Source organism: Narcine bancroftii, chromosome 7 (assembly GCF_036971445.1).
Source record: "Narcine bancroftii isolate sNarBan1 chromosome 7, sNarBan1.hap1, whole genome shotgun sequence".
In the NCBI taxonomy this organism is placed as follows: Eukaryota; Metazoa; Chordata; class Chondrichthyes; order Torpediniformes; family Narcinidae; genus Narcine; species Narcine bancroftii.
This window is the reverse complement of record NC_091475.1, coordinates 214,336,464-214,352,500: the sequence shown is the minus strand read 5'-3', so window position 1 is coordinate 214,352,500 and position 16,037 is coordinate 214,336,464. Positions and strand designations below refer to the sequence as shown.

At 44.7% G+C, this 16,037-nt stretch overlaps 1 protein-coding gene across 1 annotated transcript in view; it reads right to left on the bottom strand.

Annotated features, from left to right (window-relative positions):
* Positions 1 to 16,037, bottom strand: part of LOC138740099 (protocadherin-16-like) — a 177,915-nt gene that overhangs the window by 21,088 nt on the left and 140,790 nt on the right. The window lies entirely within an intron of this gene.

Below are 16,037 nucleotides of genomic sequence, written 5' to 3'. Positions count from 1 at the left end.
ATTAAAAGTGAATGACATTTACATTTCAGTTAAATTGGATTCGGGAGCACAAATTAATGTAATCTCAGAGACTGATTTTAAGAAGATTAGACCCAGACCAAAAATGTTTGGAACAAAATTGAAGGTGACGGGATATTCAGCTATCAATATACCAGTGCAAGAAGAATGCAGGGTCAAAGTGAAACACAATGACAAAGAGCACATGCTAGCATTCATCGTGGTTCCAAAGGATGAACAGGCCATAATAGGTTTAACAGCTTGTGGGAAACTGAACCTGGTAAAAAGAGTCCTCGTTGTGGAAAGCAAAGGAGAGACAGTCTATGATGAACTCATGAAAGAGTATTTCACGGTCTAGGCTGCCTTCCAGATCACACGATCAGAGTGGATAAATGTGTGCCACCGATAATACATCCATGAAGAAAAGTTCAATTGGCTCTTCAAAAGCAACCAAAGGCAGAGTTGGACAGGATGGAAAACCTGAACGTGATTCAGAAGATAGATGAGTCAACAGACTGGGTGAGTTCACTTGTCGTTGAGGACAAAAAGAATGGAAAGCTTAGAATTTGCCTGGATCCAAGAGATTTAAACAGAGCAATAAAGAGAGAACACTTCCGACACGTGAAAAAAATCATGTCACAGTTTGTAAATGCAAAGTTTTTCAGCAAGTTTAGATGCATCATCAGGGTTTTGGCAGTTAAAATTGGATGAAGCAAGTTCAAAGCTGTGCACATTTTATAGTCCATTGGGCAGATACAGATTCCTAAGGTGACCATTCGGAATTGTCTCAGCTCCTGAAGTGGATCACAAAACTATCCATATGGTCTATGAGCACCTGGACGGAGTTGACACCTCAATGGATGACATCATAGTCTGGGAAACCATGAGAAGGGAGCATGATGAGAGACTAAGGAAAGTGCTGGAAGCAAGAAGGAAAGCAAACCTGAAGCTGAATAGAGAGAAATGCCAGCTCGGGGTGACAGAACTAACATTTGTCGGAGATATTATTGGCAGTGAGGGAATCAGACCAGATCCCAGAAAGGTGTCCGCCATTGGGAACATGCCAAGGCCACAATGAAAAGAGGACGTACAGAGGTTTAATGGAATGGTCAACTATATGGGTAAATTCATATCCATCCTCTCAGAAAAGATGGCTCCATTGAGAAGACTAACAGAAAAGAACATTGAATAGGAGTGGAATCATGTGCATGAAAAGTCATGGAGCGAACTAAAGAAACTGTTCACAGAGGAACCAGTTCTGAGGTTTTACGACCCAGTGAAACCCATCATGGTATCATCTGATGCATCACATCGTGGGCTCAGTGCAGTTCTTCTGCAAAAATATGATGACTGGCAACCCATTGCATATGCATCGCGCTCAATGACAGGCGCGGGGATGCAATTCACTCAAATGGAAAAGGAGCTGCTCAACATCACATTCGCCTGTGAAAGATTTCCTCAGTTTGTGTCAGGACAAGCAATCAGGGTAGAGACTGACCATAAGCCCTTGACTGCATTGTTCCAAAAGCCATTAAATGAACGTCCACTGAGAATCCAAAGAATGACGATTAGGCTGCAACTCTATACACTCCGGGTAAGCTAATGTACACAGCAGGCATGTTGTCTAGAGCTGTTGATACGAGAGAGCCCACAAACACCAAAATGGATGAAGATTTGAATGCCTTCATGGACATGATCACATGCACTGCCCATATCGGATGCAAAAATGGAGCTCATAAACAAACAAAGATGAAACACTGAGACAACTGAGAAAAAACATCTTGGATGGATGGCCCAACATGAAGCAGGATTGCTCACCTGACATTTCAGAGAACTGGAACTGCAGGGCGGAACTATTCTACAAAGGAAGCAAAATCCTTATCCCAAAGACTCTGACTGGCCAAGAATCAACAATGATATAACAAATGAAGTGTCAAACTGTACAATATGCCAGAAATCTCAAGCAAGCCATCCTGCAGAACCATTAAAGCCACACTCAGCACCATGAAGACCTTACCAGAAGGTAGACGCTGACCTATTTGAATGTCAAGGAAAGGACTATCTTGTAGTCACAGATTATTACTCCCTGTATCCAGAGGTGTATAGTCTGAAAACCACCACTGCAGATGCTATAATAACAGATATGAAAGCCATATTCTCCAGACATGACGTAGCAACCGAGGTCTTCACAGACAATAGACCCCAGTTTTGCAATTTAAAGTTCCGACAGTTTGCCAGAGTGGGACTTTGTACACATCACGTCAAGTCCTCATTTTCCACAGTCCAATGGTCTAGTGGAAAAATTGGTTCAGACAGTGAAAAGCCTGATGTACAAGGCAAAAGACAGTGGACTGGACTTCTACCAGAGCATGCTAGTAAACTGCACAACGCTGCTCAATTGTGGTCTGTCACCAGCACAACTCCTTATGCGACATAAGGTAAGATCAAACCTACCCATTCAGGAGAACCTCCTAAAAACAAAAGAGGGGGAGAAAGTGAGAAAGTTCAAAGAACAAGAGAAAGAAAATCAAAAGACCAAGTAAGGCTAAAAGACAAAACAAACTTATGGACTCAGAAAGGAACTGTCCTTAGTGAAGTCCAACCAAGATTATACACCATTCAGAAAGATGAAGGTGCTGTTCTGCAAATCGTCGAGATCTTCAAATGGAATCAGCCAGTAGATGGAAAGACAGATACTGTTGAACAACCTGAATGCACATCTGAGAAGACATCGTCTGAGACAACAACTCAGATTCGAGGACAATCAATCAGGAGATCAACAAGACATGTGAATCCTCCTAAGGGAGTCATTGAGCAAATTTAAAGACTCCTGTTCTCAAATGAAGTAGTGCAATTTTATTCACTCTTCAAGTTTTAGTGGATGTGAATATGAACACACAAAACAAGTTTAAAAATGTTAACAATGTTGATAATAATGAAAATGTAAGTTCCTGGTGTTAAAGTTAAAATTGCCGAGTTATACAAAAAAAATGTTAGTTAAAAGGAAGCTACTTTTGTTTTAAGAAAGGGAGATGTAATGGTACTGATTGTGGTTGAAAGCAACTAGCAAGGCCTTACTGTTGGATTAGACTTGGCTGCCATCAGGGGCTGACACAGAGCAGGAGACACACAGTCTGCAGATCTGTAATGGAGACGTAGCCTCATGGTGCTGTTTACAACTTTAAAGTAAAGAACTTTTTCCTTCATCCATTTGTTGTCTTACGAACATATATTCACACATATGAATACAAGATTAAACAATCTGTACAGGTTCCATGACTTCACTGCTTGTTTTCGTTGCTTCCCATGACTCTGCCCATTTCCTGAGTGAATACTGATGAAAAAAAAATTTAAGATCTCCCCCCCCCCCCCCCCCCATCTCTTTTGGCTCCAGACAAAGCTGATCTTCAAGGGAACCAATTTTGTCCCTTCCTATCCTTTTGCTTAAGATACCTGTAGAAACCCTTAGGATTTTCCTTCATGTTGTCTGCCAAAGCAACCGCATGTCTTCTTTTAGTCTACCTAATTTCTTTTTGAGGATTTTATTGCATTCTCTATACTCTTCAAGTACCTCATTTGCTCCATGTTGCCTCTACCTGTTATACACCTTCCGAACCAGATGTCCATTATCCCTTGAAAACCAAGGTTCCCTGTGCCTGCGAAACTTGCCTTTAATCCTGACAGGAACATACAAACTCTGTATACTCAACATTTCACCTTTAAAGATTCTCCGCTCACCTCGCCTGTTCTTGGCCAAAAACATCCTATGCCAATCCATGCATTCTAGATCCTTTCTCATTTCCACAAAATTGACCTTTCTCCAATATAGAATCTCAATCCGGGGCCCAGACCCATCCTTCTCCATAATTAACTTGAATCTAATGGCATTATGTTCACTGGACCCAAAATGTTCCCCTACACAGACTTTTGTCACCTATCCTGTCTCGTTCCCTAATAGAAGATCCAGTATTGAATTCCCCCTCATTGGTACCTCTATATATTGATTTAGAAAACATTGAGCTGCCAGTCCTGCCCCTCCTGCAACCACATTTCACTAATGGCCACAATGTCATGCATTTATGTGCCAATCCCTTCTCAAAGCTCGCCTGCCTTCCTTACGATATTCCTTGCATTGAAATAGCTGCACCTGACATTTCCACCACATCAACCTGTTGCATGTAATCTTCACATCAGTTTTTCCCTCCTCCACTCCTCTATCTGCTCTGGTCCTCTGGTTCCCCTGCCCCTGCAAATCTACTTTAAACCCCCCGGAGAAGCACCCGCAAACCTGCCCACGAGGATATTAGTCCCCCTCCAGTTCAGGTGCAAACCGTCCCTTCGGAACAGGTCCCACCTTCCCTGAAGAGCCCAGTGATCCAGAAATCTGAAGCCCTCCCTCCTGCACCATCTCTTCAGCCACGTGTTCAGCTGCATTAACTTCCTGTTTCTACCCTCACCAGCCCCTGGCGTGGCACCAATCCTGAGATCATAACCTTGGATATGGGGACCAAAATTGTTCACAGTGCTCCAGATGTAGTCTGACCACTGTCTTATAAAGCCTCAGCATTACATCCTTGCTTTTATATCCTTTCAAAAGGAATACTGGCATTGCATTTACCTTCATTACTGCTGACTCAACCTGCACGTTAACCTGTAGGGAATCCTACATGAGAACTCCCAAGCGCCTTTGGACCTCCGCTTTCTGAATTCTCTCCCCATTTAGAAAAGTCTCAGGCCAACCCGGTTGGCGTAGTGGTTCGTGGCGTTCCGTTAGAGCACCAGTGATTGGGACTGGGGTTCAAATCCCGCGCTGTCTGTAAGGACTTTGTACGTGAGGAGGATTTGCAGAAATTGAAAGACTTGCTGATTATTTTGATGGGAAGGGTTAACTGTGTCAAAATGAAAGTGGTGCCAAGACGATAATATATTTTCCATGCTGAAAAATTTCTTTAAATTATTAAATAATCATATTAGGGAATTCCTACAAAATAATAAGGTGCCAAGAATTTTACTGGAAAAAATAACATAGGATTATAAGACAGGAGGACTTAGGCTACCAGATTTTAGAAAGTATTATTTGCAGCACAAGCCAGATTCTTTGAGGAAGGCAGCCCCCACCTCTTGGATTTGAATGGGACTATACTCAGTGAAAGGGGAGGGGGGGGGGCAGTGAAGGATTTTATCTAGAAGTGATATCTACACAGATGTGTAGTAACACATGTGATTAGAGCATGGCAATAAATCAATGAGGGTTGGGATAAAATCAGGGATATCATTAATGGCTCCATTACATAAGAATGTGTTGTTGCCGATGATCGAAGTAACAATATTAAACTCCTACTGTGACAAAGGAATAAGACACATTGAAGACTGTTATACAGAGGGGACTCGTGTCTTTTGATCAACTAAAACAGAACTATTGGAGTAGCTAATGGGACTTTCTTCAGTTTTTTCCAGCTCAGATCATTCCTGAGAGAAAGAAGGGGGCCAGCAACAGTCCCACCTGAAATTAGTGAAATGGAATGAGCAATCTGGCTGGGGAGTACAATGCTCTCCAGAGTGAAAATGCAAAACCAGGTTCCCAGAGGTCGAGGGAGAGATGGGAGTCGCATTTAGGTGCTGTAATATCAGAAAGATGTTGGTCTGATGGGATAGTATGACATCAATTATCAATGTGAGTTACAGACTGGTTCAGTATAACTTCCTACACCGATTATAACTTATGTCACAGAAGCTATATAGGTCAACATCTGAAATATCGGAGATGTGTCTTAGATGTGGGATTGAAACAGGAATGCTTTTACATGCTACGTGACCGTGTGTGAAGGTGAGGCCCTTTTAGCAGGATGTTGTGGAAATGTGAACAGGGATAACGGGGTGCCCTGTTTCCTCAACCCTGCCCATCATCCAAGAGGTCCCAGTGCCACAAGACTCACACCACCAGGTTCAGGAACAGCTGCTACCCTCCACCATCAGACTCCTCAACGACCAACTCAATCAGGGACTCATTTAAGGACTCTTGCCTTACACCTTTTTTATGACTGAATATTTATTTTCTGTATCACACTTTGTTTGCATTTCTATCTTTTGTAAACATATCTTTTATTGAGAACCGTTTTTTTTGCATTACCGTTTGTGTATAATAAAGAACTACATTTCCCAGCAGGCAATGGGTGCGGTTGGTGCAGGAACAACAAGTACAACAGATTGAATGCATTGTTGGTTCAAGCAGCTCCAAAAATAAAATTGTTTAAGCGTTAAACCCATGCAAGGTTGTTCTTCTTCAAGGAACAGACGTAACATGATGTCAGAAGGTGTGTTGAGGAAGAAAAGTCAACAGTTCCCATCATGGATAAGTCAAGTCCTCCCACACCGATACAGTTTACCAGCCATCCAACTGATGATTGGAAGTGTTCAAACAGTGATTCAACATTTATTTAGGCTGGTGGAGTGGGAGAAACTGATGGAGAAAAGAAAGCATCTATATTTCTACACATGATGGGTGAGATCTGTAAAAGTTTTCAAATTGATGAGACAGTGTTCATGTTGGACACTCTGATCACAAAATTTGAGAGTATTGTGTTCCAAGTAAAAACACGTTCAAGAGATTCAAGTTTTTCTTCTGTGACCAGAAACAAGATATGAACTTCCATCAATACCGCTGATCTTCACACACTGAGTAAGTCCTGTGAATTTGGAGATTTGGAAAAATAACTAATTAGAGACTGGATAGTTTGCGGAATCCCAGATGGACTTAGATGAAAAAAGATTTGACACTGGAAAAGGCTGTGAATATGTGTAGGGCAGCAGAGGCCAAACAAACACAAGGAAAGGAACTGCACAGGATAGACACAACAGTGCATGTGGTGAACAAAAAGAAGTAGAGAGCCAGGAGTTTCCCAAATCTACAGTAAACCCAAGAGGTGGGCTCAAGCAGCAGATGCAGCAGGTGTGGAGGAAGACACATTCCAAAGATGTGTCCTGCCTATGAAAAGTTCTGCCAATAAATGTGAGAAGAAGAATCATGTTGCAAAGTGCTGCAAAGCAGGGGCTACCAAGAGTGGGCGAGGAAATGGAGGGATTCTTCATGGATTCACTGTAGACCGCTGTTGGTAAAATGGAATGGACCGTTCCAGTGACTGTGAATGAGAGAGTAATTCCATTTAAGCTCAACACCGGAGCCCAGGTGAATCTGTTATCTATGGATGATTACAGGACCCTCACCATAAAGAGCAAGATTCATCCTGTGAAATTAAAAGTGACAGGCTACACTGGAGAGAATGTTCCAATAAAAGGGGGCTGTATGGTGGCCTTCAAACACAAAGGGCAGCATCTAAAGGCACAGCTGTTGATTGTAGAGAGGAGCATACAGCCAGTAGTCGGTTTGAGTGCATGTGAAGAGCTCACCCTGGTGAAAAAAGTACTTATGGTGGCTTCACAGACCAAAGATGAGCACACAGCATCCATGGAAGAGTATGCAGATGTCTGAGGATGTCTACCTAGTGTAGACAAGATCCACGTAGATGAGGCAGTGGCTCCTATTGTCAATGCCTGCAGGAAAGTTCTGTTTCCACTTAGAGACAAACTTAAACAAGAACTAGCTGCATGAAACAGATGAAAGTCATCCAGAAAAGTGAAGAGCCTACCTGATCATCGTGCAACAGAAAATGGAGCTTTGCATCTATGTCTGGACCGAGAGATCTCAATAAAGCCATTGAGAGAGAGCATTTTAAATGCTGACATAGGAGGAATCATGTCCAGGTTTGCAGGTGCCAAGTGGTTTACCCAACTCGACACATCATCGGGTTTGAGGCAGATGAAGCAAGTTCGAGACCATATACTTTCAATACTCCACAAGGAAGAGACCACTTTCTTCGACTACCATATGGGATCGTGTCCGCACCAGAAGTGGAACATAAAACCATCCATATGATCTTTGAAGGTAAACCCAGAGTTGAGACCATGATGGACGACATCACTGTATGGCGTCCACTAAGGATGGACATGAAACACGACTAAGGCAAGTGCTTGTCATGACACTAAATGTCAATTTAAAATTAAATAAAGAGAAATGTGGGTTTGGCGGAAAGACTCTGACCTTCATAGGAGATGTCATACCCGAACAGGGAGTGAAGGCTGATCCGAGAAAGACATCCGCCATTGAGAATTTTGTGAGGCCCCAAAACAGAAGAGGTGAGACGTTTGTTGGGGGATGGTGACTGAGCTGGCTGAGTTCATCCCTCGTCTGTCGACTGCGTCAGCACCACTTAGATCACTCCTTGAGTAGAAAATGAGTGGATCTGGTCAGACCAGGATGAAGAGTGCTTCCAGGCCCTCAACAAAGTCCTAACAGAAGACCCTGTACTAAAATGTTATGGTCTGGATTGGCGTACCAGGGTCTCAGCTGATGCATCCCGGCATGGCCCTGGAGCAGTACTAGTGTAGTAAGATGAGAGCACATGGTAACCTGTGGCCTGTGCAGCCAGGGCTTAAACAAGTACAGAAGCCAACTATGCCCAGATAGAAGGAGCTTCTTGCCAGCACTTGAAGAGGAGACAGACCAGAAACCACTGGTCTCAATTATGTCCAGACCACTGAATGTCTGTCCCACAAGAGTACACTGCACGTTGATAAGGCTGCAGAAATACCATGTGAAAATTATCTACACGCCAAGAAAATACATGCTTGCAGCTGATGCACTGTCTTGAGCAGTTGACAAGAAAGAAAAGAGCGACTGAGAGGTTAATGAGGAGATCCAGGCCTACGGAGACATGATTATCACCTCGTTGCCAGTGTCCTGGGGTAGAGATAGTGGATTGGGAAGTCAGCAGGAGCGGAGAAACAATGAAAGAGCTCGAGGATACAATGCAGAGGGGATGACCAGAAGCTGGGGGTCTTCAGAGGGAATTTGTTTGTGATTCCAGTTTTGCTCCAAGGAGAGGGTCTCCAGAGGATGCACAAGAGATGTCTTGGTGATGAACGATGAAGATGTCGAGCTTGAGAGGTGATGTGGTGGCCAGGAGAGAACCAAGATATGGGCCAGACCACTGCTTCATGCCAAATATGCTTTAACTAGAGACCGAAGTAGCAAGAAATTCTGCTTCCACCACATCCTGTACCAGACAGGCTGTACTTCAAAGTTGGAATGGATTTGTCTGACTGTAATGGGAAGAGTCATATAGAAGTAACAGACTATTTTTCCAATTACCCAGAGGTAAAAACACTGCAGTCAACATCCAGCAAAACCAGTTACCACTTTCATGAAAAGTGTCTGTGAGGCGTGGAGTTCCTTGTGAAGTCGTATCAGACAATGGTCCACAATTTTCGAGCCGTGAATTTGAGTCCCTTGCTAATACGTGGGGGTTTCGACATATCACTTCAAGCCCATACCGCCCAAAGCCCACTGGCCTAGCAGAGAGTCCATGATGGACGAGAGCATTTCCACGGAGGTCTGATGATTTTCAGAAGGGCGTCATTACAGAGTAGCCTTTCTCCAGCCCGAATGCTGATGGGTCAACACATACACACAAACTTTCCAATGCGTGAAAATCTGTTGACACCTAAAGGAGCAACACAAGGTCAAACTGGCTAAAGTGGAAGGGAAACAGTATCATGACAAGACGGTGAAAAGCCAACCAGTCCTGAAGCCTGGAGCTCAAGTGCGAATCTGAGCTCACAATTCTGGCACATGGTCCATGCTCCACGTTCCTGCCAGATCCAGATGGAGGAGGGACACCTCGGAGAAGGAACCACATGGATCTATGACCACACGCTCCAGCCCATGGTTGTGACCCATCACTTGTCAGTACATAAAAAGCTTCAGCGCACGTAGAAAAGGGTCCAGCGCATGTAGAAAAGGAACATGTTGTTCAGAGTTCACAGAAAGGCCCAAATACTAACGCAGCAAATTGAAGTAGTACACCGGTGGAAACATCGCAGGCCAAAAAGGACAGTTAAACCACGTCAAAAACAATTGAAAGCTGCTGAGTGGAATGAGACTGGCCACGGAATGTAGACATTCTTGTTATGTGGACATAGTACCGTGCTTGTGGTTTTTTCCCTTATTTTAGAGCGGGGGAAAGATGTGTTATTATGCGTGTGTAATAAAGGACAGAGCCGTTGTCATACCCACACTCCTGTTCGGCTCCGAATCATGGGTCCTCTACCGGCACCACCTACGGCTCCTAGAACGCTTCCACCAGCGTTGTCTCCGCTCCATCCTCAACATCCATTGGAGCGCTCACACCCCTAACGTCGAGGTACTCGAGATGGCAGAGGTCGACAGCATCGAGTCCACGCTGCTGAAGATCCAGCTGCGCTGGATGGGTCACGTCTCCAGAATGGAGGACCATCGCCTTCCCAAGATCGTATTATATGGCGAGCTCTCCACTGGCCACCGTGACAGAGGTGCACCAAAGAAAAGGTACAAGGACTGCCTAAAGAAATCTCTTGGTGCCTGCCACATTGACCACCGCCAGTGGGCTGATAACGCCTCAAACCGTGCATCTTGGCGCCTCACAGTTTGGCGGGCAGCAGCCTCCTTTGAAGAAGACCGCAGAGCCCACCTCACTGACAAAAGGCAAAGGAGGAAAAACCCAACACCCAACCCCAACCAACCAATTTTCCCTTGCAACCGCTGCAATCGTGTCTGCCTGTCCCGCATCGGACTGGTCAGCCACAAACGAGCCTGCAGCTGACGTGGACTTTTTACCCCCTCCATAAATCTTCGTCCGCGAAGCCAAGCCAAAGAATAAAGGACTACATCTCCCAGTAGGAAATGTGCACGGTTGGCGTGGGAACAGCAAGTTGACTACGGCAGAGTGTGTTGTTGGTTCAAGCAGCTCGAAAAATAAAGTTGTTTAAGCGTTAAACCCACACAAGGTCATTCTTCTTCAACGAACAGATGTAACACCGGTAAGTAGAAATCCTGCCTTGCCTGTGGGGAAAAGAATCTCGGGGTTGTACGTGATGTCACGTAAGTCATTGACAATAAACCTGAACTATGAAACTTGGCCACAAAGACATCAATTCCATCATCTAAATCACTGACACACAATGGGAAACATAGCAGACCCAACACCGACCCCTGTGGAACACCACTGGTCACCAGCAGCCACCCAGAAAAGGCCTCCTTATTCCCACTGTACACCCTCTGCCAGTCGCCTAGTCTTCCACCCACATCAGATTTTCCCATAATAACCCCTATCTTGTTTAACAGCCTCATGAAAGTTCACTTCAACAACATCCACTGACTTTACACTCTCTGCCCTGTTACTTCCCCAATGACCTCCAACAGTCAAGATCTCCCTGAAGGAAACCGTGCTGACTTTGCCCCTGTCACCTTGTGCTGTCATATATTCAGAAACCTCATCTTTAATGATGGATGCTAGAATCCTGCCAACCACTGAGGCCAGGCTAATCGGCCTATAGTTTCCAGCCTGCTCCTTCGAGGGAGGAGTGACGCTTGCAGTTTCCCAGTTGTCTGGAACCATTCCTGATTCAAGTGATTCCTGAACGATCATTTCTAGTGCATTCACAATCCCTTCAGCTCCCTCCTCCAGATCCCTGGGTTGTCGTCCACCTGGTCCAGGTGAGTTGTTCAACTTCAGCCCCTACAGCTTCCCCAAGGACCTTCTCCTTCATGGCAACTGGATTCACTCCTGCCCCCAACTCATGCACTTCTGGCACAGGGTCTTGCCAGCACAGTGAAGATGGACACGAAAGACTGGTTGAAGCATCCACCATTTCTTTGTTTCCTATTAGCACTTCTGCAGTGCCGTGACCAGCCGTCTGATGCCCACTATTGCTTCGCTCTTACTCTTAATACATCTGAAAACTTTTGCTGTCCTCTTTTATGTTGTTGACGAGCCTCCCTTCTTGTTCTGCTGCCTTTTCCCCAGTGGCCTATAGCACTGTGGCTCTGTACCCGAGCCAGCTCCAGTCTGCAGAACAGATGCAGGCACGACCCCAGCTTCAGAGAGGAAGGCTGGGACGATGGGACAGAATAATGGAACAAAGGATAGGGAGGGTGTGAGGGGGGGGGGAGATGGAGGGAGGAGGAGACAGAAGAAAGAGTGAGATGGGGAGTCAAAGAGGGAGATGGAGATGGGGAGAGACAGAGAGGGAGGGGGAGAGAGAAGAAGATGGAGAGGCAGAAATCAGAGGGAGGGGGGATTTGGGGTGGAGAGACAAGGAGGAGAGAGACAGAAAAGGGGAGATTGAGAGGGGGAGTCAGAGAGGGAGGAGAGAGATGGGGAGATGAGGGAGTGGGATGGTGGGATGGGCAGATGGGAGATGGGGAGGGAGGGGAAGGAAATGGGAAGGAGGTAAGGTAGAGGGAGGGCCAGATGGGGAGGGGGGGGGGAGACGGGAGGAAGGGGAGATGGGGGGGTGAGGGAGACTGATTCCTGCAGAAAGCAGACAGGGGTGGGGAGTGGAAGTTGTGGCTGGTTCTGGATAATGCTGAAATCCTGGAGGATATTACAGACCACCAAATGGGCCAAGAAAATTAGAGGAACAAATTTGTAGGGAGATAACGTATATGTGTGAGAATCATAAGGTAGTGATCATGGGAGATTTTAACTTCCATATAACCATAACCATATAACCAGTTACAGCACAGAACAGGCCAGTTCGGCCCTACTAGTCCATGCTGTAGCAAATCCCCACCCTCCTAGTCCCACTGACCAGCACCCGGTCCATACCTCTCTAGTCCCCTCCTATCCATGCAACGATCCAGTCTTTCCTTAAATGTAACCAATGATCCCCCCTCGACCACGTCTGCCAGAAGCTCATTCCACATCCCCACCACCCTCTGCGTAAAGAAATTTCCCCTCATGTTCCCCTTATAATTTTCCCCCTTCAATCTTAAACCATGTCCTCTAGTTTGAATCTCCCCCTTTCTTAATTGAAAAAGCCTATCCACATTTACTCTGTCTGTCCCTTTTAAAATCTTAAACACCTCTATCAAGTCGCCTCTCAATTTTCTACACTCCAGAGAAAAAAGCCCCAGTCTGCACAACCTTTCCCTGGAACTCAGACCCTGAAATCCTGTCAACATTCTCGTGAACCTTCTCTGCACTCTCTCTATTTTGTTTATATCTTTCCTATAATTTGGTGACCAAAACTGTACACAGTACTCCAAATTTGGCCTCACCAATGCCTTGTACAATTTCATCATAACCTCCCTACTCTTGAATTCAATACTCCGATTTATGAAGGCCAACATTCCAAATGCCTTCTTCACACCATCTACCTGAGTATCAGCCTTGAGGGTACTATTTACCATCACTCCTAAATCCCTTTGTTGCTCTGCACTCCTCAATTGTCTACCATTCAATGTATATGACCTATTTAAATTTGCCTTTCCAAACTGGAGCACCTCACATTTATCTGTATTAAATTCCATCAGCCATTTCTCAGCCCACACCTCCAGCCTTCCTAAATCACCTTTTAATCTACGGTAATCTACCTCACTGTCCACAACACCACCAATCTTTGTGTCATCCGCAAACTTGCTTATCCAATTCTCCACCCCTACTTCCAGATCGTTAATATATATAACAAATAATAGTGGACCCAGGACCGAACCCTGAGGAACTCCACTAGTCACTGGCCTCCAATTGGACAAACAATTGTCTACCACTACTCTCTGACACCTTCCATCCAACCACTGCTGAATCCATTTCACTACCTCCTTATTTATACCTAATGCCTCCACCTTTTTTCCTAACCTCCTGTGGGGAACTTTGTCGATAGCTTTACTAAAGTCCAAATAGACAACATCCACAGCTTTCCCTTCATCAACCTTTTTTGTAACCCCCTCGAAGAACTCAATCAGGTTTGTCAAGCATGATCTACCCCTGACAAAACCATGCTGATTACTCCCTATCAATCCTTGTACCTCCAAAAATTTGTAAATAGCATCCCTCAGAACACTTTCCATCAACTTGCCCACCACAGACGTCCGACTTACAGGCCTATAATTCCCAGGTTTGCATTTGGACCCTTTCTTAAATAGAGGAACCACATGCGCCACCCTCCAATCTTTTGGTACCACCACCTTGGTCAATGACATCCTAAATATCTCTGTTAATGGCCCCACTAACTGTCCACTAGCCTCCCTGAGTGTCCTAGGGAATATTTTGTCCGGTCCGGGAGATTTATCCACCTTTATATTTTTTAACACAGCCATCACTACCTCCTCGGTTATCCTTACATGCTTCATGACCTCCCCACTATTTTTCTTTATTTCAACTGGTTCAACATTTTTTTCCCTAGTGAATACCGAGGCAAAGAAATCATTCAAAATTTCCCCAATTTCCTCAGACTTCTCACTCAGCCTACCCTCGCTATCTACAAGGGGTCCAATTTTATCTCTCACTAATCTTTTACTTTTAATGTACTTGTAGAAACCCTTTGGATTTATTTCTACTCTGTCAGCCAAAGCCTCTTCATGCCTTTTTTTGGCCTTTCTCATTTCTTTCTTAAGATTCCTTCTACACTCCTTGTAGTCCTCCTTCAACTTCTCAGCTCCCTGCTCTTTATACCTCTTGTACACCTCCCTTTTTCTCCTAACCAAATTTCCAATATTCCTCGAAAACCAAGCCTCCCTATGACTTCCAGCCTTTCCTTTGATCCAAACTGGGACATAACTACTCTGTACCCTCAAAATTTCTTTTTTGAATATCCTCCATTTTTCATTAACATCCTTACCTGAAAATATCCTGTCCCACTCAATACTCCCCAAATCCCTTCTTATTCCTACGAAATTTGCTCTTTTCCAATCCAGAACCTCAACTTTAGGCCTCTCCTTGCTCTTCCCTAAAACTACCCTAAAACTAACAGAATTATAATCACTAGACCCAATTGGTTCTCCAACATTAATGTCTGCTACCTGACCTAGCTCGTTCCCTAACAGGAGATCCAGTATTACACCACCCTGAGTCGGTTCTTCTACTAACTGATTTAGAAAACAATCCTGAACACATTTAACGAACTCCAGCCCATCCAGCCCTCTAACCGTATGGGTATCCCAATCAATGTGTGGGAAGTTAAAATCTCCCATGATCACTACCCTATGATTTTCACACATATACGTTATCTCCCTACAAATTTGTTCCTCTAATTCCCTTGGCCCATTTGGTGGTCTGTAATACACCCCTATTAGCACCCTCTTGCCTCCTCCACCCCTCAATTCCACCCAAACAGCCTCACTGGTCAATCCCTCCATACCATCCTGCCACCTCACGGCAGTAATGTCCTCCCTAACAAGCAGAGCAACTCCTCCTCCTTTTTTACCCCCTGATCTATCACATCTAAAACAAATGTATCCTGGAACATTAAGTTGCCAGTCCTGCCCCTCCTGTAGCCAGGTCTCACTAATTGCCACAATATCGTGACCCCAAGTATCTATCCATGCTCTCAGCTCATCTACCTTGTTCACTATGCTTCTTGCATTAAAATATATGCATCTCAGAGAATGACCCTCACATATATTCTCTTTTTTACCTTCTACCCTAATCTCCATCCTACCTTTGTTATCTTTTTTATTCCTAGCTAGGTGGCCATACTCCCTGGACACTGCTCTCACCCTCTGTTCCCCACCCCCCTGCATTGATTGGGATACCCATACAGTTAGAGGGCTGGATGGGCTAGAGATCGTTAAATGTGTTCAAGATTGTTTTCTGAATCAATTAGTAGAAGAACCAACTCAGGACGGTGTAATACTGAATCTTTTGTTAGGGGACGAGCTAGGTCAGGTATCAGACATTAATGTTGGAGATCCAATTGGGTCTAGTGATCATAATTCTGTTAGTTTTAAGGTAGTTTTAGGGAAGAGCAAGGAGGGGCCTAAAGTTGAGGTTCTGGATTGGAGAAGAGCAAATTTCGAAGGAATAAGAAGGTATTTGGGGAGTATTGAGTGGGACAGGATATTTTCAGGTGAGGGCGTAAATGAAAAATGGAGGATATTCAAAAAAATAAATTTTGCGGGTACAGAGTAGTTATGTCCCAGTGAGGATCAAAGGAAAGGCTGGAAG